Raw genomic sequence first — 24455 nt, forward strand, 5'->3', positions numbered from 1 at the left:
TTGAATGGGGTGTGAATTTGGACTCCTCAAGTTTTATGGCGTCGTTGCCAGGGATTGGCTTAAATTCGACAGTGATTAAATTGATTGGAGAGCTAGATTAAGCAATTTAAATTCCTTGTTATTTTATTTAGAACCTTTTTATTTTCTTTTATTTTGAGTTCTATTTCTTTCTTCTTTGATTATTTTTATCATCCATATTTCCACTCTTCTAACTGTTTGATTAATTGCACCACTCACACTAACAACCACTCTAACAAGAGTAATTTCTTCATTCATCCTCTTTCTTGCTTTTTGCCTTGTTGGTTGTATGACAGGTAGAAGAAGCGGTGCTTCAACTTTCTTTGATTCTGAACCTGAGAGGACCTTCCTTAGATTAAGGAGGGAAGCAAGAGGGAAAGGAGTCGTTGATGCTAAGGAAGAGGAAGAGTATTTTGAAACAAACATGGAGGAGAACATGGAGAACCACCATGAAGAAGAAGCTCATAATGCTAGAGGAGGCCCAGTAAATCACGTTGGGCAAGAAAGGAGAGTCTTAGGCTCCTACATCAACCTAAACCCAGGAAATTGTGGCAGCAGCATCCTAAAGCCAACAATTCATGCTAATAATTTTGAGCTGAAACCTCAGCTCATCACACTTGTTCAGAACAATTGCTCATATGGAGGAAGTGCCCAAGAAGACCCTAATCAACATCTCAGCACATTCTTGAGGATATGTGATACTGTAAAGTCCAACGGGGTACACCCCGACATCTACAAACTACTCTTGTTCCCTTTCTCACTCAGAGATAAGGCAGCAAAGTGGCTGGAATCATTCCTCAAGGATAGCCTAACTACATGGGAGGAGGTCGTAAACAGATTCCTTGCAAGATTTTACCCTTCACAAAGAATCAATAGGCTGAGAGCTGAGGTGCAAACTTTCAGACAACAAGATGGAGAAACACTTTATGAGGCCTGGGAGAGATTCAAAGATCTGACAAGAAAATGCCCACCAGAAATGTTCAATGAATGGGTACAACTACACATCTTTTATGAGGGACTATCCTATGAAGCAAAGAAGGCTGTGGATCATTCTTCAAGAGGCTCACTAAAAAAGAAGAAAACCATTGAAGAGGCCATAGATGTCATTGAGACTGTAGCTGAAAATGAATATTTCTATGCTTCAGAAAGGACTCAGAAGAAGGGAGTGCTAGATGCTTTGTTAGCTCAGAACAAAGCAATTGCAGCTCAAATAGCAGCTCTAACCAAAAGGATGGAGGCCAACCAAGCCTCAGTCATTCAAGACCAAACTCCCCAACAAGAAGGAAATGCACCAGAATCTGAAGGTGACTGGGAACAAGCCAATTATGTGAACAATTCATCCAGACCACCATATGACCCACACTCTAAGACATACAACCCAGGTTGGAAGAACCACCCAAACTTTGGGTGGGGAAATCAACAAAACCACAACCAGGACCACAACAAGCCTTATTCATCAAATCAGCATTTCAACCACAACCCCAACCATCAAACAGGAAACCATAGACCCTACCATAACTCACAAAACACATCATACCATAGTAACCAACCCATACACAACAACCTCAATCGCGATGCGCCATCCTCAACTATGCAACCATGTGAAATCAAGAGCAACTTTGAGAGGATGGAAGCTGCAATAGCACAACTGTCCTCACAAATTACAGGAGCAGTCTCCACCCTCATGGATAGACAAGCACAAACTGAAAGAAGGATAGACGCTAATCAAGAAGAATACAGGTCAAACCTGAAAAATAAAGGCGCAGTAATCTCAAAGTTGGAAGCACAAGTGGGGATTTTATCCAAGCAAATCCCACTTCCTACACACATATATTCTAGTGATACCATGGCTACCCCAAGAGGGGAATGCAAAGCCGTTACTCTAAGAAGTGGGAAGGTTGTAGAGGAAGGAACCCCAAGCAAAGACAAACATGAAGAAGCTGCAGCAAAGCATGGGAACAAGGATGAAGAAGAAATCCCTGCTCCACCTCCACCAAAACCAGTCTTGAAGCCTTACGTGCCAAAGGCACCATACCCATAAAGACTGTGAAAAGATGGGAAGGATGGCCAGTTTTCTAAGTTCCTAGAGATCTTCAAGAGGCTCCAAATTAACATACCATTTGCTGAGGCATTAGAATAAATGCCACTCTGTGCTAAATTTTTGAAGGAGCTTATAACCAAAAAGAGGAACTGGGAAGCAAAAGAAACCATAATCTTGACTGAAGAATGCAGCGCCATCATACAGAAGAAGCTGCCTCAAAAGCTGAAAGACCCAGGGAGTTTCCAAATTCCCTGTATCATAGGAGACATCACCATTGAGAAAGCTTTGTGTGATTTGGGAGCTAGCATAAATCTTATGTCACTGACCATGATGAGAAGGATGAAGATTGAGGAAGCCAAGCCAACAAGAATGGCACTCCAATTAGCTGACAGAACATTTAAGTTTCCACATGGGGTGGTGGAAGACTTACTAGTGAAAGTAGGAGAGTTCATTTTCCCTGCTGATTTCGTTGTGCTGTACATGGAAGAAGAGGCCAGCACGTCAATTATCCTAGGAAGACCATTCCTAGATATTGCTGGAGCCATCATCGATGTGCAAAAAGGGGAACTGGTCTTGAGGTTGCATGAAGAGAAAATGGTCTTCAATGTCTTCAAAGCAATGAGTTACCCCAAGGAATCCATAGGAAAATGCATGCTGGTAGACACCATGGAACAAATAGTTCAAGAAGTCTTGGAAGAAGAACAATGTGGAGGAACCATAGAGCTGGAACAAGCACCAGATGGAGAATCACCACAAGCAACCATGGGAAACTTAATCTTGCCAACCACTACAAGCAACAAAGATGCAGAGTCACCAAAACTAGAGCTGAAAGTATTACCACCCAGCTTAAAATATGCATATCTGGGTGCCAACAACACTCACCCAGTGATCATAAATTCAAGTCTGAGTAAGGAACAAGAAGAGGAGCTCATCCAAGTGCTGAGACAACACAAGGATGCCATAGGCTGGACACTTGCAGATTTAAAAGGGATCAGTCCTTCAATGTGTATGCATAAAATCTTACTTGAAGAGGATGCCAAACTTTCAAGACAACAACAAAGGAGGCTGAACCCAACTATGAATGAAGTGGTTCAGAAAGAAGTGCTAAAATTGTGGCAAGCAGGGGTGATCTACCCCATCTCAGACAGCCCTTGGGTAATCTCGGTGCAAGTAGTCCCTAAGAAGGGAGGGATCACTGTTGTGGAAAATGAGAAGAATGAATTGATACCCACAAGGACAGTGACCGGATGGCGTATGTGCATTGACTACCGGAAACTTAATGAAGCCACGCGGAAAGATCACTTCCCCCTACCTTTCATAGACCAGATGCTTGAAAGACTGGCAGGACATGAGTACTATTGCTTCCTAGATGGGTATTTGGGCTACAATCAAATTGTTGTAGACCCCAAAGATCAGGAAAAAACTTCATTTACTTGTCCATATGGTGTCTTTGCTTATAGGAGAATGCCCTTTGGATTGTGCAATGCACCTGCAATATTCCAAAGATGCATGCTCTCCATTTTTTCAAACATGATTGAGAAGTTCATAGAAGTATTCATGGATGACTTCTCTGTATTTGGGAACTCATATTCTGATTGCCTATACCATCTTGATCTTGTGCTAAAAGGGTGTCAAGAAACCAACCTAGTTTTAAACTAGGAGAAGTGTCATTTTATGGTGACTGAAGGGGTGGTTCTTGGTCACAAGATTTCAAAAGATGGCATAAAAGTAGACAAGGCAAAAGTGGAAGTAATTGAAAAATTACCTCCACCTTACAATGTCAAAGCAATCAGAAGTTTTTTGGGACACGCTGGGTTCTATAGGAGGTTTATCAAAGATTTTTCAAAGATTGCAAAACCCCTTAGCAACCTACTTGTCTCAAATACTCCCTTTATTTTTGATAGAGAGTGCATGGTAGCCTTTGATGAACTTAAGAAGAAACTCTCCTCTGTACCTATTATAGCACCACGAAGCTCGGATCTTCCCTTTGAACTAATGTGTGATGCATCTGATTTTGCTGTTGGTGCTATTCTAGGACAGAAGAAAGACAAGCTAGTACATGTTATTTACTATGCTAGCAAGGTTCTTAATGAGAATCAAAGGAACTATACCACCACGGAGAAAGAACTTTTAGCCATAGTTTTTGCTTTTGACAAGTTTAGATCATATCTCATTAGCTCAAAAGTAATTGTGTTCACTGATCATGCAGTACTCAAATACTTGCTTACCAAACAAGAATCTAAGCCCAGACTAATAAGGTGGATTTTGCTGCTCCAAGAATTTGATATTGAGATTAAAGATAGGAGTGGAGCAGAGAACAAGGTAGCTGACCACCTCTTAAGGATCCCACAAGAAGAAGAGATGCAGCAAGTAGCAGTCAATGAAAGCTTTCATGATGAACAATTGATGATGATTCAAGTAGCCCCTTGGTTTGCAGACATAGCCAACTTCAAGGCTATTGGGGAGCTACCAACTAACATCAATAAGCACATGAGGAGGAATCTAATCAAGGATGCCAAACACTACATCTGAGATGACTCTTATTTGTTCAAAAAGTATGCTGATGGAATCCTAAGAAGGTGTATATCCCATGAAGAAGGGCATAAAGTATTATGGCAGTGCCATGGATCTGCATATGGAGGTCACTTCAGTGGAGAAAGGACAGCAGCAAAAGTGCTTCAATCCGGATTTTACTGGCCAACAATGTTTAAGGATGCCAAGGAAATGGTGTCAAGGTGTGATGAATGCCAAAGAGCTAGTAATCAAACCAAGAGAAATGAAATGCCACAGCAATTCATACTAGAGTTGGAGCTATTTGATGTATGGGGATTGATTTCATGGGACCCTTCCCAACCTCCTACTCAAATAACTACATATTGGTGGCTGTTGATTATGTCTCAAGATGGGTAGAAGCCATAGCCACTGCAACAAATGACAACAAGGTTGTGATAAGCTTCTTGAGAAGGAACATCTTCAGCAGATTTGGAGTGCCCAGAGCTCTCATTAGTGATGGAGGGACACACTTCTGCAACAAACAACTCGAGACACTCCTTCTCAGATATGGAGTAAAGCACAAAGTGGCAACTCCATACCACCCACAAACCAATAGGCAAGCTGAAATTTCCAACAGAGAGCTAAAAAGAATCCTTGAAAAAACTATTGGGAGCTCAAGGAAGGATTAGTCTAAGAAGCTGGATGATGCACTATGGGCCTACAGAACAGCCTATAAGACTCCCATTGGGATGTCTTCATACCAACTGGTATATGGCAAGGCTTGACACTTACCAGTTAAACTTGAGCATAGAGCATTTTGGGCTCTAAAGATGTTAAACTATGATGAACAAGCTGCTGGAGAAAAGAGATTAATGCAACTCAATAAGCTGGAGGAGTTTAGAAATCAAGCATATGAGAATGCAAAAATCTACAAAGAGAACACAAAAAGGTGGCATGACCAAAAGATAACAAGAAGGGAGTTCACTGAAGGATAGAAGGTGTTACTCTACAACTCAAGACTCAAGTTCTTCCCTGGAAAACTGAAGTCTAGATGGTCAGGACCTTTCACCATACTCAAGGTGTTTTTCTATGGTCATGTGGAGCTCATGGAGGACAAGACTCATAGAACTTTTACTGTCAATGGCCATAGACTCAAACACTATTTGGGAGGCTCCTTAGAGGAGCAGAGAGTGAGCTACAGGTTCAACTGAAGATGAAGGAATGTCAAGCTAATGACAATAAAGAAGCGCTAGTTGGGAGGCACCCCAATACTTTATCCTTTTTGATTTAGTTACTTTTCTTAGAAGTAGTTTAAAATTTATTGCATTAGGTAGTTTAATTTTTAGTCTCACATTTATCTTACATTACCATATTAGGATTAGTTTACAATTGCATATTAGAAGGTTTGATTTTAGCTTTGGTAGCTAGATTTTCTTTACATTTTTTTTCTATTCCGGAATTGCAACTTGATGAAGGCATAAATCATGATGAGTGAATGGGCTGAGAACTAGCTAAACTGCTAAGTTTGGTGTGGCCTTCCACCCACTTAATCTAGGCTTACAGACAATTAATAGCCTAATCTTGAAGAGTAAGCCCAAAGATTAAGTTTGGTGTGGCCACCACCAAGAATCACCTAGCAGCCCAAGTCACCTTATTTGAAAGCACTTAATGCTTTGGGTAAGAACATGAATGTGGTTTAATGAGTTCAGAGAAATTGAAATCAAAAGAAAATGAAAATATTGATGTTATTCCACTCTTATGAACATATTAAATACACAATGATGAAACCAATTTATTAAGATTCCAAAGAATTAAGTTTGGTATCCCAAGGGACACCCATTAGTTGCAATCCAATTCACTCTTGATGTGAAGGAATGTGAAGGGGTTCTTTTGTCATTACTAATGGGTTCAGTTTCATTTTAGGAGAGAAGATGGGGCCCACATGGTAAACAACTCACAAAGCAAGGAAGTCAAAGTGTACTTGCACTTTGGAACTCAACACACGTAGAAGACACAGTGAGAAAAGAGTTGGCGCCTCTTCCCACGCTAGGCGCCACTCCCCAAGTGGGAAAACATTTAACCCTTTTTAATTCCCACCATAACATTCACATACTATAAAAGCCTCACTTCCCCATCTCCTGTCCCACTTCAACAACCTCCAATCACACACGAAGAACATACACCCCTCACCTTCCTTTCTCTTTTCATCTTTTACCATCTCTTCCCCTACTTTCTTTCTTTCTTTTTCTTGATTGGGACAATCAAGTCCTAAGTTTGGTGTTGGAGCAAAACCTTGTTTTGCTTACTCTTTCCTGCAATCCCCAATTTTTTTCACTCTCAAACACACTCTCTCAACCTCATGGCACCACCAAAAAGCTCAGCCTCAAAGAAAAGAAAAATCAAGGAACCAACCTCTGGATCCTCAAGCTCCTTTAATGACTACAAGTTCCTCTCCACATTCAACTAAAATTAATTCTATGGTTAGGTGAGTGAGAGGGAGATCATTCCAGAAGTTGGGTTTCAACTAGGGAGGAACGAGCACATTGAAATCAACATTGAGATCAATAATAGAGGTTGGTCACTTCTATGCAACCAACCAAGGAAAGTGATAGCAAGCTTGGTGAGGGAATTTTATGCCAACGCAGTGCCTCAACCAAGGCAACACTATAGCTACATTAGCTATGTAAGGGGGAAGTCCATTGACTACAGTCCCTCTAGCATAGAAAGAATGCTAATGGTGAAGAAGACATGCTCCACTCGGAGCTTTGAAGAAAGAATGAAGCAGCAAGACCCTGGGTTTGATGAGATCCTGAATGAAATTTGTGTGATGCATGTGCGTTGGATAACTGATAAGGATGGGATACCAAATCAATTGAGGAGAAGAGATTTGAGCCCCAAGCTAGAGGGTGGCTAGAATTTGTGAGGAGGTCCCTAATCCCTACATCCAACACCTTAGAGGTGACCAAGGAGAGAGCTGTACTCATCTACAGCATCCTGAAAGGAGAGAACATCAACGTGGGGGAGATGATTGCCAACAACATCAACAAAGTGCTAAAAAGCACCAGTGACAACCCAAGGTTGGCATTCTCCAGCATTATACAGAGGCTATGTGATGAGGCTGGAGTTGAAAAGATCATTGATGAAGTGCTTGTGAAGCAAGACAAGTTCATAACTGCCAAAAAGATGGCCAAGGTGGTAGCTGTTTACCCACTCAACAGGGCCAGAGAACGAAGAGCTCATGCCCATGAACCACAACAACAACAAGAAGAAGAAGAGGCAGAAGAACAACCTCAATTCCTGGCACTTCAACCACCGCCACAATACCAATATCAGCAATTTCCAGAGGGATTCAACTGGGAGCAATTGCAAGGAGATGTACACCAAATGAAGGGAGATCTACACCACTTGAGGAAAGATGTCAATCAACTCAAAGAAACTCAACAACAACAATAGAGCCAAGTCAACCAAAACATTCAACAACTCCAAGGGAGTTTTGAGGATCTCAAGGAGCAGCAAGATCAAATTAATTGGGGAGAAATGCATGGCAATTTAGGAGTGATTTTGAGACGGCAATTACAACAAATAGAGAGCCTTGCTGAATTCAGACACCTTTATGAAGCAAGAACTGTAGCCAGAGGGGAATATGATTGCTATGCACAAACAAAGTTGAGCTACCTATGCAACGCAGTAGCTAATATGAACCCTAATTACCCCACCTATATGCAGAAATTAGAGGAACTCAGCTCAAGGCAAGAAGAAATAGCGTACCAACACAAGGAGAATGTGAAATCCTACATGAGGAGGCTAGGATTTTGGAAGCCCAAGGATGCCAAAGCACAAGAAGGTTCCTCCAAGCCAGATGAAGGTGGCTCCTCCCCCTCCAAGAAAAAGGACAAAGGGAAGGGGCCAATGAACTAAAGATGAAGCTGCTCAAGGTTGTTGAGTCCCATGGTTGACACTTTCTAATTTCTAAAATATTATTTAAGTTTTTTCTTTATTTACTTTTTGAATAAATAATCATGCTAGGATAGTTTATGCTTTATGCTTAGTTTTAATTCCTGTTTGAAGTCTTTATGAGTTTTTTTTTTAAGAAAGAAAATGCCATGTATTTCAAGTCTTCATTTCAACATAAATAAAAGTAGAGTTTATCTCCATAAGAGTCACTGTGAGTTGTGCAAAAACAATGAGAGAGACCAAGGCCAAGATGGATTATCAAACAAACTAAGAAATAAGAAACTAAGTGTAGAACCTTGGATGAACTAAGAAAAAAATGAGTCATGGAGAGCAACTAGTCCTAGAAGGTATAACCAGGGAAGGCCAAAGGGTGTTCCTTGGATATCCATAGAACCAAAAGGTAGTAAGCAATAAAGACCCAAGGCTCTGAGCATCAACTACTGGGATAGAAAAAGAAACATTAAAAAGCTCAAAAAGAATTAAAAATCTTAGTAGATGCTTGTGGTGAAGATGTGTCAAGAAGAGACCTGGGTAAGTAAATTCTTAGGGGTGTCTCAACACCTAGTACCCTAAAACCAACTGGTTTGGGAGTGCTAATTGAAAGCTTAATTAAAGGGTTGTCTTGAGACAAAACACTTAGAGTCGTGGTCAAGAAAGCAAAACAACCCTTACTACTTCAAGGTGACAATCAATAGAAAGGACCCTTAAAGCCTATACCTGAAAGAACCCTCAAGGATCCAAGAGCTTCCCATGACATTAAAACATTCATACATGTGTTGAACACTTAGTCTTACTCTTAGTTGTATTGCAATCACTCAAAGCCAAGGCCTCAAGTTATAAAGGCTTACTCACATTAATTTGCTTGGGACAAGCAAAACTTAAGTTTGGTGTTGTGATGACTTGCATCATCTACCCTTCTTTCTTGCATAAAGAAGACCATAAAAGAGCATAAATCTCATTTGATCAGTACAATTCATGCATTATTTGATGAATATTATGGTACACTACTTTGAGATGAGTTGTGCTGAATTTCAGGTGAAAAAAGCATCAAAAAATGGGTAGAAGACAAACAAAAAGCTGGGTGTGTGAAACTGGCGTGCCACTTGAAGCAAACGCCACAAAAATGCACTGGCATGGCACGCCAGTACTAAAGTCCAGAGAAGAAGTCCAAGCATGCATATGGGCGTGGCACGCCAGGAACTGGGCGTGGCACGCTAGTACAAAATTCTAGAGAGCAAAATGGAGGACACAAAAGGGGCGTGGCACGCTAGGTTTGGGCGTGGCACGCCTGAACCATCAACTACTATGGGCGTGCCACTTGAGCAAAGAGGTGTGGCATGCCAATTCACCATTCCAAGAAGAACCTCCACTATGGCGTGCCACTTGGTATCGAAGGCGTGGCACGCCAGTCCCAAGAAGTCACTTGGGTGTGCCACTTGAGAACCCAGGCGTGGCACGCCAACCTTGAAGAGTTCACAAATCCATGGGCGTGCCACTTGAGCAGCATGGCGTGGCACGCTGGTACAACAATCCAGAGAAGGGGCTGAAGGCAATTGAAGACTGGGCGTGCCACTTGGTATTGAAGGCGTGGCACGCCAACCTTAGCATTTTACTATGGCGTGCCACTTGAAGGCTGAGTCGTGGCACTTCAACTACTGGAACCAAGATAAGATCATGGGTGTGGCACGCCAGCCTTTAGGCGTGGCACGCTGGTATAAGTTTCCAGAGAGGATGAAGGAGGTGATAAATCCCGATTTCGTGATTTATCTTGTTCTTAATTTGGGGGATTTTATCACCTTTTTTCACATTTATTCAATGAAATAGCATGGTTTTTTGATTCTCCCTTGATTTTTGCTTAAGTGTAAAAACATGCTTTTTAGGCCCTAAATTGGTAATTTTGATTCACTTTAATTCCATTCGATGTCTTGATGTGTGTGTTGAGTAATTTTAGGTTATAAGGCAAGTATTGGATGGGAGAAGTGAGTAGAAAAGCATACAAAGGGGAGAATGCATGAAGAAACAAAGATTGGGAGTGCATCAAAGGACGCGCACACGCACAAGGTGCGCACGTGCAAAAGTGATCTCGCCCATAGACGTGCATGCGCACATGCCGCTTCCGCGCGGATGGAGAAATTGCCAATCGACGCGCACGCGCACTTGGCGCGCACGCGCCAATATTCTTACAAGGCCCACTTGAAGACAAAACGCTGGGGGCGATTTCTGAGCTGCCCAGGCCCAAGTCCAACTTGTTTCTGAGTGTATTTCATGCAGAATTAAAGTCCAAGCAAAGGGGGAGCAATTAGTTTAGCCAACATGAGCCTTTAGTTAGTTTTCTAGAGAGAGAAGCTCCCTCTTCTCTCTAGAATTAGGTTAGGATTAGGGTAGATTATCTTAAATTCAAGTTCAATTACTTGATCTCCTCTTGTATCTTTTATAATTTCTCATTCCTACATCTTGGTTTTCTTAATTGTGATGTTAATTTCTCGTTTTGCTCTCTTTTGTGATGATGAACTCATGTTGGATTTGATTTGTTTTTAATGCAATTTAGTGTTGATGTTCTTTTTATTGATGAATTGAGTTGTGATCTTACTTTTGTTGCATTTAATAGTTGTTAGATTTTATTATTCTTGCAATTTATGATGCTTACTTTTATTGCACTCTATGTGTTTGATGAAATGCTCTTTTTAATTTTTGAGTAGTTTTGTCAACTCTTGGCCTAAGCCAAGGGAATTGGGTAACCTTGAGTCATTGGGTATGATAGATTTGGTGATTTGAGAACCCATGGTGATCAATTTGACACCCATTGACGCTAACCCACTACTAAGTTAATTAGTAGGTAGGTTAGGACTTAAGGGTGGATGTGATCAAATCTATTTGACGTACTTCAAGTTTAGGAGTAAACGTTACGTACTTAAAGATTTTGGGAAGTAGACTTAATAGATTGGCCTCTCATGATTATCAATATTCGGTTCGTTGACGAGGATGGTGATCTCAATTACCCAAATCTTAGCCAAGAGTTCTTTATCTTGCTTTCTTTACTTACTTGCTAAATTTACTTTCTTGCCATCTCATGAACCAAAACCCCCCTTTATCCCTTCATAGCCAATAACTAAGCATTACATTGTTATCCTAGGGAGACGACCCGGAGTCCAAATACTTCGGTTATAAATTCATTGGAATTTGTACATGTGACAAAACCATATCTTAATTTGATTGCGAGAGTTGTTTGTTGGTTTGGAGCTATACTTGCAACGTAAATATTTTGTGAAATTCCTTACCGACAATGATTCTCAGACATCAAATTAATGGCGCCGCTATCGGGGAACACAATGGTGCTATGTTATTGGCTATTGTATATATTGTGAATAGCTTGAATTTTGGTTTGTTTGCTAGTTTTTACTAGTTAGGATTTTATCTTCTTTGTTTCTTATTGTTCTTTGTTTTTATTTTCTCTTTCACTATGAATTCTCATCCTTTTGGCTATTAGTGTAGTTCAAACTATGTTGTAGGAAATGAAAGCTCCAATGAGAATATGCATCAAGGGTTTGGAATTCAAGGATGGGAGGAACCTCAAGCTTATGAACAACCTTCATGGCAACAACCTCCTACGAACTCCTATGGTATAATCCTGATCCTAATGTGTATCAATCCAATGTGTGTGATGACCCTCATTGTGGTTGTCAACCACAATCATCATATGCATGTGATCCCATTCCTCAATATAGCCACACACCATACTCACAAGCCTCACATCACCATTCAACTCCATATGACCATAACTCACACACACCATATCAACCACCATTTGAATCACATCTAGAACAACCACCATCCCCATACCAATACTCCTAAGAACCACAAATTCTGTATACACCACCTCAAGAATTCCCCAATATGAACCACCTTCCAACATTGACAATCTTCCCTCAAACACTAAACCCTATCTTTCACCACCACCTATCGACGAAGCCTTCATATTAGAACTAAGAGATCTTGAATCTCACATCCTAAGGCGACAAGTGGAGGATGAAGCTAAGTTTAAGGAGCTAAGAGTAATGGTAGCTAGCATGGTAGAAGCCGTGAATCACCTAACATCTCACCTAGGTTCATGTACCCTGAGCACTCGCATTGTTGAATGCGGAGAAACTATTAAAGAGCTTAGCGAGGGAATAATCTTAAAGCTCCAAGGTGAGGAAGAAAAGTTGAAGCAAGAAATACAACAAGAGGAGAAGATAGAGATTAGCGAGCAAAAGGAAGTAGTGGATAGATGTTTGGGATATGTTGAGCTCATAAAGGATGTTAAAAAGGAAAGTGAAGTTGAAAAAGTAAATGGAGAGTTGAAGGAAAATGATCAAGAAGTGGTTTCCATCACTAGTATTTTTTGTCCACATTGATCAACCCCCTTGACGATCTTGTTGAGCTCTCTCCCAGTGGATTGGAAAGCAAGGTTGAGAAGGATGTACAGCCTTCAAAACCCATTGTAAGTGAAGAACTGGAAGAAGTGTTCCAAGCAACAAGCCCTCCTATCTATGATGATTCCGCGTCAACATATGATCCTTTCGAGTTTGAAGAGTCCTTCCCCAAAATGCTTGCACTTGATGAGGAGATAGACTTCACTAGACCTCCTATCTATGATGAGAGCGATGGGGAGGAGAAAGAAAAAATTGGTGAAAAAGAATGTGAACTTGAGGAAGCTTGGAATGAGGAGAGACTTGAAGAACCTTGCCAAATGGTGGAACTTCTCAGAAGAGGATGGATGGGAGTAGAGCATGCTTTATCAAGACCCTTGGGAACTCCTTCACCTAGTTCGTCATCCAATCCTTCGCTTGAGTGGGTAAAACTTCTAACTCTCAGCTTTATTATCCCACTTGAGTATGGTTTGTTTGAGACGGATGGCCAACTTAGGGCGCTTTGTGGAATTAAGCAAAAGAGAAGGATGTTTAGTGGTTGGCGTTGTAAATCTAGACTCATTATGGTTGAAAGTTAAAAATTGAAGAACATGAATTGGTGTAATGCTTAATTAAATAGGTCAAGGAGAGTAGTTTAGTGCTTCCATGAGAATTCTGCTTTCTCGTCACCCGGACAAAGTCAAGGCAATCAATTAGAAGATGGGTGCGAGGACAAGATATGGGATCCTGGATTAGCTTATGAAAATCAATTTTGGGAAATCGTGTCTTAGAGAGGACCTCACCAAAGCTTATTGAAGATGGTTGGAACTTCTGACAACCGATTGGAGGACAAGCACTCTTGGAGGTTCAAGGATGGGCACAACTCTCTGGTCCTTGACAAGAAGCCTCCCAAATGTCCAACTTAAGAACCTAAACCAAAAGTGCTTGGTGGGAGACATCCCACCATGGTAAACTCTTTTCATTCCTTGTAGATATAACGAATGAATGAATTGAGTTCCATTGTATATAAATCCCTTGCTTCTTGGTACATTTCGCTTTGCTTGTTAAGGTGTCTATACATTTTATGCTTTAATTAGGGATGATTCTTTGGATTTGAGTTTTTGCTTGGCTTGCAAGTTTCCTCAATTTGTTTGAAAAATTCCCTATTTCTCAAATTGTGTTTAATTTTGCACCTTAGCTAGTTTTAAAATTTTAGAGGAGGATAGGAAGGTTATAAGCCCTCTTTGATGCTCATCGAAAAAAAAAACCAAAACCAAGCGCAAGCGCAAAGCGCGTGCGCGCGTCGGCTACGCATTTCGACACTCTGGGCCAACTCTATGTCTCGACCCACGTGGACGCACGCTGTACGTGTTCGCGCCACTCCTTGTTTCACTACTCACGCGTTGGCGTACTTGACGCCTCCGCGTCCATTCCACAAGTTCAAGCTATCCACGCGCAAGCGCACAGGGCGCGCGCGTCGATGCGTTTTAGCATCACCCAGGCCAAAGGACTCAAGAGTTGTGCTAACTCTGGGCCTCTTTTGTGCCTCTGGCCCAGCATACCCGTGCGGACACGCACTATACGCATTCGCGCCGATCCCCAATTCTCCCATCTACGCGTAGGCGCGTATGGCGCCTCCGTGCCACTTCCCTATTTCTGTCACCCACGCGGATGCGCACGGTGCGCGCCCGCGTGGATTTAAAAATCCCATTTAACCAGGGACACGAAAGCCCTAGCGCAGACGTGCCCCCAGATCCCTCTCTTCTCTAACGTCTTTCCCTCTTCTCCCTCCTCCATAACCACCTCCCCTCTCCATAATCGGCGAGCACTCCGGCGTCCACCACCGCCGTCGCCGCGCGCTCCAACGCCCCTCTTCCTCGCTCTCCCTCTCTTTCACTTAACCCTCTCTGTTTCTGCTTTCTCATAGCATAACAGCACCCTGCTCCACCACGAGCACAGCCGCTGCACCGTCGTCACCGGAGCGGGTATCACCGTTGGCAACCCCACATTATTGCCCTCTCCATGCCTTCTTCCCAATTCTGCTTCCGCTTAGCTTACAGGTTTCTGTTTCCCTTTTTCTGCTTCCCTTTTTACCGCTTTATGTTAATTTCGTTAGCTTAGTTAGATTAGCTTAGTTAGTTAGTTTAGTTTAATTTAGATGGTTAGCGAATCTGGGCTGAGTAGTGGATTTAGGATTAATTGAAATCTTTGCTGCTGTGTGAATTTGTTCTGTTTCATTGAATTGCTCTGTTCTCTTGGGTTGTTCTGTGTTCATTTGATAGGTGATGCTACTTGCTTGTGTTTGATTGATGAAGCAACTGCTGCTGTTCTTTGTATTATTGGATTTACTGCTGCATTATTGGCTGTTTGTTCCATCCATATGAATTCATATATATGGCTTTGTGTTTTCAAGTATTGATGAACTCATATGGAACTTGATTTGCTGTTTAAACTTGGAAATAGCCAATTTACTGCTGAGATGCTGCCGGATTTTTCTTAACCATATTCCATGAACTAACGATGCTTTGATTGGTGTAGCAAACTCTAGTTGATGATTTCTGTTTCAATTAGCACTTTGTTACCTAAATGGTCTTGGAAAATCCTCAAGAACAAGTTTTGGTCTTGCTTATACTCTTTGCTTGTTATGCATGCTGATTTGTGCATAGACATTGAATAGTTTGAATGAATTTTCTGATTGACCATAACTTGTGACTTCCTTAAAATGTCAGACCTCTTTTGCATAAACATACAAGTTGAAAGTTTTTAATCTATGAGGCTAATTGATTCACATGTTCATGCATAATTGACATTAAGCCACATAGACCATAAGGTTTTTTTACCCTTTTCTTAGCTTGTAACTTTATGCATTATTGAATTTAGTGTTAAATAATTCTTAATTGATTTTTTTTATTTGACTTCACCAACACAAGTTCATTTGACTCTAGTGATCATTACATTGATTGATAGACTGTTTCATATTAATTGCTTTCTAGCTATACCATATTTTATCATCAATGACTTATTGCATTTCATGATTGTGAACATGTTTATATTCTTATGTTATGCATTCTCTTTTGAATTGAACTAGTAACCACCATACCACTGATTTTCAAACTGATCTCTAACTTTAACTTGTTTAACCAACTAACTTCTTTTGGTTTTTAATAAACCACTATTTTATGGTTTATCTTGTGCTCAATTGAGTGGTTTTTATCAACTCTTTACCCACTTATTCATACTATTTGCATGGTTTTACATTTGCCTTCCTAATTATGTGCTTTGATTGAAAACATGTTTCCTAGGCCTTTAAATTGCTAATATTAATTCTCTCTTATTACCATTAGATGCCTTGATATGTGTGTTAAGTGATTTCAGAGATTACAGGGCAGGAATAGCTCAGAGAATGGAAAGGAAGCATGCAAAAGTGGAAGGAATACAAGAAGTTGGAGAAATTGCTAAGCTATCTAGCCTGACCTCTTTGCACTCAAACGGCTATAACTTTAGCTACAGATGTCCAAACGATGCGGTTCCAGTTGCGTTGGAAAGCTAACGTCCGGGGCTTCAATTTGATATATAATTTGTCATAGCTGCCCCGAAGTTAGGCGACGCAAACGCGTGAATGACGTGCCCGCATCGCATCTGCGAACTTCAATCCGCGCGGACGCGTGGACGACGCCTCCGCCTCACTTTCCCGCGACCTGAACGTAACAGAAATCGCAGGGGGAAATTTCTGGGCTGTTTTTGACCCAGTTTTCAGCCCAGAACACACAGATTAGAGGCTATAAAGTGGAGGAATGCTCCATTCATAAACGAGCTTTCATATTCACAATTTTAGGATTTAAATGTAGTTTTTAGAGAGAGAGGTTCTCTCCTCTCTCTTAGGATTAAGATTTTAGGATTTCTATTAGTTTAGTTCAACTCATCTTCAGTCACAGGTTCAATATTCCTTTTATTTTATATTTCTCTTTTACTTTCAGATGCTTTAATGCTTGTATTAGTTATGTTGCCTAATTGGCTTATGAACTCCATGTTAGAATTGATTTCTTTATTTAATATAATTTGAGGTATTTCATAATTATGATTGCTTTCTTTTATTTATATAAATAATTTAGATTTTTCCCTTTTGGCTTTGGTTGAGTCATTGGAGACACTTAAGTTATCAAACTCATGGTTGATTGAAAATTGGAATTCTTCCAGAATTAATTCGGGTTCCAATAACTCTAACTTTTCCCAAGGAAAGACTAGGACTTGTGGAATCAGAATTAATTCATCCACTTAACTTACCTTCATAATTAGAGGTTAACAAAGTGGGAGAAAAATCCAATTCTCATTACAATTGATAAGGATAGCCAGGATAGGACTTCCAGTTTTCATACCTTGCCAAGAGTCTATTTTATAGTTATTTATTTTATTCTTATTATCATTCAACATACTGCTTCCTTACTTTAAAAACCCCCCAATTTACAAGACTCATAACCAATAATAAGAACATACCTCCCTGCAATTCCTTGAGAAGACGACCCGAGGTTTAAATACTCGGTTATCAATTTTTAAGGGGTTTGTTACTTGTGACAACCAAAACGTTTGTAAGAAAGGTTGATTGCTTGGTTTAGTAACTATACTTGTAACGAGAGTTTACTATAACTTCTAAATCATCAATCTTCCGTTCTTCAGTTTTTAACCTAACTCTTTTTATCATTATTTCAGATATGGTGTTTCCTAAGCTTGATGAACAAGTAATGTGCAAAATATGGTTTGAATTCTTGGTCTGAAGTTTAACCCGCATTCTAAATTCTGTTTGCTTGCATTCCAAGAAATCTCCTTTCTTTATTCACTTCATGAGTATGCTTTGCTTTGAGTACTTTGTATCTATTTGGCTATCTGCTTGTATTGTATCATCTCTGTTTTTCAGGATGTCGGACAAAGAAAAGGCTATAGCCACTACTTCCAAAAAGAGGAAGCGCTCTAAGGCCTCTACCCCCTCTCCCTATGCAAATTATGCTAAGAATCCGCTGAATGAGGTGGATAGAAAAAACCAGTTGCTACCATCCACTGACCAAGTCAAATTCCCAAACTTCTATTGTAAGCTTCGCTTCTCCGACTTCCGGAAGAAAAATCTGAACATTGAGAAGAAACTGCTTCTTCCCAATGATGTGAGGCATGCCATTAACACCCAAATTCTGGAGTTAGGATTGGACTTTGTTGATAGAGATTTGGGGAGGGTGAACACTTCATGTGTGAGAGAATTTTATTGCAACTTCTTCCGAGCCAATATTGATTCAGTTCAGCTGAGAGGTAGAGAGATTATGATCACTGAGGATGCTATTGGAGATGCACTGCTTTGCCACCATCGTCCTAATGAGACCTGCGCCTATAGGCAGGCAGAGGTAGCTATCCTCTCTATGACCTTTGACTATGAGGCGCTTAAGCGCGTGATTGCTACTCCTGACGCTCCCTGGGTGATGGATTCGAACAATAAGAAACCTAAGGGGATGCGCTTTGCTTATCTGACGAGGGAGGCCAAGACTTGGCAGCATATCTTCGCCCACTATGTCTTTCCCACCACTCACTTTTCAGAGATCCCAATGGATATACTGGTTTTGATTGGGTGTGTGATGGAAGGGAAGGAGGTAAATTTCCCCCGACTGGTCAGACATAGTATGTGGAGAGCTCATATTTGCGGCTTGCTACCCTTCCCTACATTAGTCACCAGCATGATTGAGCTGGCAGGTGTCCCGTGGAAGGATGATGATGTGACACCACCACCCCCAGATAACGATGACAAGGAGACCACCATTCCATAGGGTGGGTGGGTGCATGAGAAGCCCTCACCCAAACGTCGTTCACGAGCCAGAGCAGTGGAGGAGGCAGCTCAGCCCTCATCGTCAGCAGCAGTCGCAGGACCCCCTTCTACTTTAGCAGTCGCAGCATCCTTACCACCACCACCACTAGTACCTGAGCCGACTTATCTGTTGGTGCATCACCTTCTTTGCTTCATGGAGCGCTTCGAGCGTCTCCCAGACTCTCCAGCTTCCGACGAGCAGGATCAGGAGGAGGAGCTGGTTGAGGAGCCGATCCATCTAGATACACCTCCAGAGACACAAACCACCACTAAGGTCCAGCAGCCCCCTGCGGATCCACAGCCACATCCAGAGCCGCAACCAGTTCCAGTTCCACAGCCTGAGCTTGAAGAGCCTGGCGCGATTGTTGACCCCCATCCCGAGCTTCAGCAGTAGCATCGAGGACGATGCTTGATTCTAAAGTGTGGGGAGGTCACCGTTCGTGACCGGTGTTTACATTGATGTGGTGAACTTTCGGACATTTATTTATGTTTTCTGCTACCTTATTTTATTTTGCACTTTATATTTTAGATCATATTTTAGATCATTTTGGGATGACTGTATATATTTGCTATTGTAGATGTTCTTGTTTTGATAGTTGCACACTTTTAGTGTATATATATATATATATATATATATATTGTGATTAGAAAAGTGTTTTGGATTGTTAAAATCTAGTTGACCGTTTTTATATAAGAATTGTGTTTTTATTAAAAAAGGGATAAACTAGGAAAAATTTTTAAAAATTTTCTAATCTTAGTTTCTGATTGTGATTAGAAAAGTGTTTTGGATTGTTAAAAATCTAGTTGACCCTTTTTATATAAGAATTGTGTTTTGATTGAAAAAAGGATAAACTAGGAAAATTTTTTTTAAAAATTTTCTAAATCACAACATTGCATTAGAATAAGCTTAGTCAATATGATGAGAATTTTCAAGAAATTCATTTTTAGGGTACCATCCAATTGGTTGAAAATTTTTTTTAGAACTTGCTTGAATTATATACTTGTGGATCATGTCTTGAGCGAAGAACACAAGCATGTGAGATTTGAGCCTAATTGTGTGGTTACATCCTATGACCACTTAATTTCATTCTTGTGTGCATCACTCTCTTCCTATGATTGTAATCTTTGATTTGTTTGATTCTTTATGTCCATTACTTTGTGTATACATGCATTTATATGATTGAGGTCATTGTTCAAATAGCTCACTTATCCAAATAGCCTACCTTTTATCTTCCATTGTTAACCAATTTTGAGCCTATGCTTAACCCATTTGTTCAAAATTGTAGCACATTACAAGCTTAGCTGAAAAATAACAAATGTCCCTTGTTTGGATCTTTGATTAGCTTAGGCTAGTGAGAGTGTTCATTACTTGATTTTGGGAAGGTTGGGTACATTGGGTAGAGATAAAAGTGTATTTATGTTTTTATTGAAAATATTTAGGAAATGGATGCATACTCATGTATTAATCAGATGTAAACCATATGCATTGATGTTCTTGTATATATTTAAAAAAATATTTTTTTTGCAGCAAAAAGGGAACAAAGGGTCCCAAAGTTTAAGTTTTCATAAATTCAATACATATGTATGGTAATCAAAAAGAAAATGCATGAGTATGTGAAAAAGTGAGAAATGGATAGCTAGGATTGATTAGAATTGTATAGGTTGTCATAGGTTAGGTGGGAAGTTTAAGTTAATCAAAGATTCAAATTTCAAGCTCACTTGACCATATGCATCCTACCTTGACCCTAGCCCCATTACAACCTATGGGAAGTCCTCTTGATATTTGTATGCATGCATGAAATAATTGTTGATTGTTAGATGAAAAACAAATCTTGGGAAACATGATTAGGGGAGAATTGAGTGAATCAACCCCATACACTTGAGTGACTAGAGCGGATACACATCCGGTGAGGGTTCGATTGCTCAATTACATGTTTCCACTCATGATCATCTTTTCTTGCAAGTTTGTGAACTCTTTCAATGATTCAATCCAATTGTGGTTTGCATGATTGCTAATATCTTGGCCCTTATGCTTGTGTGTATTCTTGGAGATTGATTTATTTTGACTAAGCCATTACATCATGTAAATAGATTGCATATAGATAGATTGCATTTAGTAGTTGCATTGAATAAATGTTAATACCCTTTGCTTCTTCTTGATTTTAGCATGAGGACATGCTTAGTTTAAGTGTGGGGAGATTTGATAAATCCCGATTTCGTGATTTATCTTGTGCTTATTTTGGGAGATTTTATCACCTTTTTCCATATTTATTCAATGAAATAGCATGGTTTTATGATTCTCCCTTGATTTTCGCTTAAGTGTAAAAAACATGCATTTTAGGCCCTAAATTGGTAATTTTGATTCACTTTAATTCCATTCGATGCCTTGATGTGTGTGTTGAGTAATTTCAGGTTATAAGGCAAGTATTGGATGGGATAAGTGAGTAGAAAAGCATACAAAGGGGAGAATACATGAAGAAACAAAGATTGGAAGTGCATCAAAGGACGCGCACGCGCACAAGGCGCACACGCGCAAAAGTGATCTCGCCCAAAGACGCGCATGTGCACATGCCGCTTCCACGCGGATGGAGAAATTACCAATCGACGCGCACACGCACTTGGCGCACGCGCCAATATTCTTACATGGCCCACTTGAAGGAAAAACGCTGGGGGCGATTTCTGAGTGTATTTCATGTAGAATTGAAGTCCAAGCAAAAGGGGAGCAATTAGTTTAGCCAACATGAGCCTTTAGTTAGTTTTCTAGAGAGAAGCTCCCTCTTCTCTCTGGAATTAGGTTAGGATTAGGGTAGATTATCTTTAATTCAAGTTCAATTACTTGATCTCATCTTGTCTCTTTTATAATTTCTCATTCCTACATCTTGGTTTTCTTAATTGTGATGTTAATTTCTCGTTTTACACTCTTTTGTGATGATGAACTCATGTTGGATTTGATTTGTTTTTAATGCAATTTAGTGTTGATGTTCTTTTTATTGATGAATTGAGTTGTGATCTTACTTTTCTTGCATTTAATAGTTGTTAGATTTTATTATTCTTGCAATTTATGATGCTTACTTTTATTGCACTCTATGTGTTTAATGAAATGCTCTCTTTAATTTTTGAGTGGTTTTGTCAACTCTTGGCCTAAGCCAAGGGAATTGGATAACCTTGAGTCATTGGGTATGATAGATTTGGTGATTTGAGAACCCATGGTGATCAATTTCACACCCATTGACGCTAACCCACTACTAAGTTAATTAGTAGGTAGGTTAGGAATTAAGGGTGGATGTGATCAAATCTATTTGACGTACTTCAAGCTTAGGAGTAAACGTTATGTACTTAAAGCTTTTGGGAAGTAGACTTAATAGGTTGGCCTCTCATGATTATCAATATTCGGTTTGTTGACGATGATGATGATCTCAATTACCCAAATCTTAGCCAAGAGTTCTTTATCTTGCTTTCTTTACTTACTTGCTAAATTTACTTTCTTGCCATCTCATGAACCAAAACCCCCTTTACCCCTTCATAGCCAATAACTAAGCATTACATTGTTATCCTAGGGAGATGACCCGGAGTCCAAATACTTCGGTTATAAATTCATTGGGGTTTGTACATGTGACAAAACCATATCTTAATTTGATTGCGAGAGTTGTTTGTTGGTTTGGAGCTATACTTGCAACGTAAATATTTTGTGAAATTCCTTACCGACAACGATTCTCAGACATCAGGAGGCCAATTACATGGGGCGTGCCACTTGGTATCGAAGGCGTGGCACGCCAGTGTTATTCAGAGAGCAAAGAAGCATTGGGGCGTGCCACTTGAGTTTGTGGCGTGGCATGCCAAACAGAGGAACCACTCACTCACAAAAGGGGCGTGGCACGCCAGACCCTGGGCGTGCCACGCTAGTTCAACTTTCTAGAGAAGCCTAGCCAAGCATAGAGCAAGGGCGTGACACGCCAGACCTTGGGCGTGGCATGCCAGTTCAAGTTTCCAGAGGCAAAGAGAAGTGAGAAAGGCAAGGGGCGAGCCACTTGAGTTCGAAGGCGTGGCACGCCAACAAAAGAATTCCACTATGGTGTGCCACTTAAGTTCGAAGGCGTGGCACGCCAAGGTTGTTAGAGGGATGAGCGTGCCACTTGAAGGATTGAGCGTGGCATGCCAAGCTGGAGATGAAGGGCACGTGACAAGCCAGAAAAGCGCCAGCCATACGCCAGCTGAGAAGTCACGCTTATTGAGTGTTTTCTTTTCCCTCCAAAATATAATTTTCCTTTTTCACTTTTGTAATTCTTTTATTTTACTAGGAGTAGTATAAATACCCCCAAGGAGTACTGAAGAAGGGGGTTAAGCAGTCAGTTTTAGATCCACTTTTACACTTCACTTTTGAGTACTTCTTGAGCTATGAGTAGCTAATTTCCCTCTCATTGGAGCTCTGTTGTACTTGATGGATTGATAATAGTAAAATTCTTCTTCTCTTCATCTTCTCTTTGATTTGCTAGAAGGAATTTCGTTCTTAATGCTTAGTATTCAATTATCTTGGGAAAGAGATTGATTGCAATTGGGTTTCATGGGAACCTTGGGAAAGAAAACATGAAACCATGCTTGAAATCCCTTCTCACACTTGAGTAGAATCTGGGTTTTGGTGTTTGAATATGTGACATATAATCCTCCCTCTACTTGGACCTATAATAGTGTGTGGTATAATCAGGGACCGAGCATATCTCTCTTCATGAGCAATTAGACCAAGGAATTGGCTATTGATCAAGATCTGAGAGATTGAGTCACCAAGGGATTGGGGCTCAATCAATCATGATTGCCAAGAGGTCAATAAGTTGCATGATTGAAGAGGATATAAGCTAGATTTGATCCAAAGAGACAACATCTCCTAATCTCAATGAATTTTCCCATTCTTATCTATCCATTTCTTTACAGCTTACTTTTACATTCAGCAATTCCCCATTCCCATTTACATTCAAGTCATTTATGATTCTGCACTTTACATTCTGCCATTTATATTTCTGTACTTTATTGCTTTTTTTTATATTCTAGTCATTTACATTTATGTCATTTACAATTCCGCACTTCACAATCCTATTGATCCGCTTGACTAATTCATCAATTGATTAAAACTGCTCGAATTTGCCAATCTCTGTGGATACGATCCCACTCCACTGTGGGTTATTACTTGACGATAATTTTGGTGTACTTTCCAAAAGAACTAATTTACCAATTTTGAATGGGGTGTGAATTTGGACTCATCAATTATCCTGATGCTTCATGACTTGTTTTATTCTGATTGGGTAATATTATTTAAATCAATGCTAATCTTTTATGATACTTGTACTCCTCTTGTATTGATATGAACTTACACTGTCTTTCATAACCCACACTCCTCCCCTTTGTTCCAAATTTTACACCACTAGTATGCCATGTGCTTCTATTGTTTTCTCATTTGCATGTTGTAGCTACCATGTAATTGTGACCCCTATTATTTGGCATTAACCCACCCATACTTTATTTATTATCTTCTCTTTATTCCTGGGTTACTTTTCTTCTTTTTCCTCTTCTTTTAGGATGGCCACCGAGAAAGGAAAACGGAAAACCTTTACATAGGCTATAAACAAGTTCCATCTACAAAATCCACTAAAGAAAGAGCATCAGTTGGAACAACCTGCCCACTTGCGCATCTCAGCATGCACCGAAGACGGTGCAATCTTTAAGTGTG

The sequence above is a fragment of the Arachis ipaensis genome, chromosome B06 (genome assembly GCF_000816755.2).
Source record: "Arachis ipaensis cultivar K30076 chromosome B06, Araip1.1, whole genome shotgun sequence".
NCBI classification, from domain to species: Eukaryota; Viridiplantae; Streptophyta; class Magnoliopsida; order Fabales; family Fabaceae; genus Arachis; species Arachis ipaensis.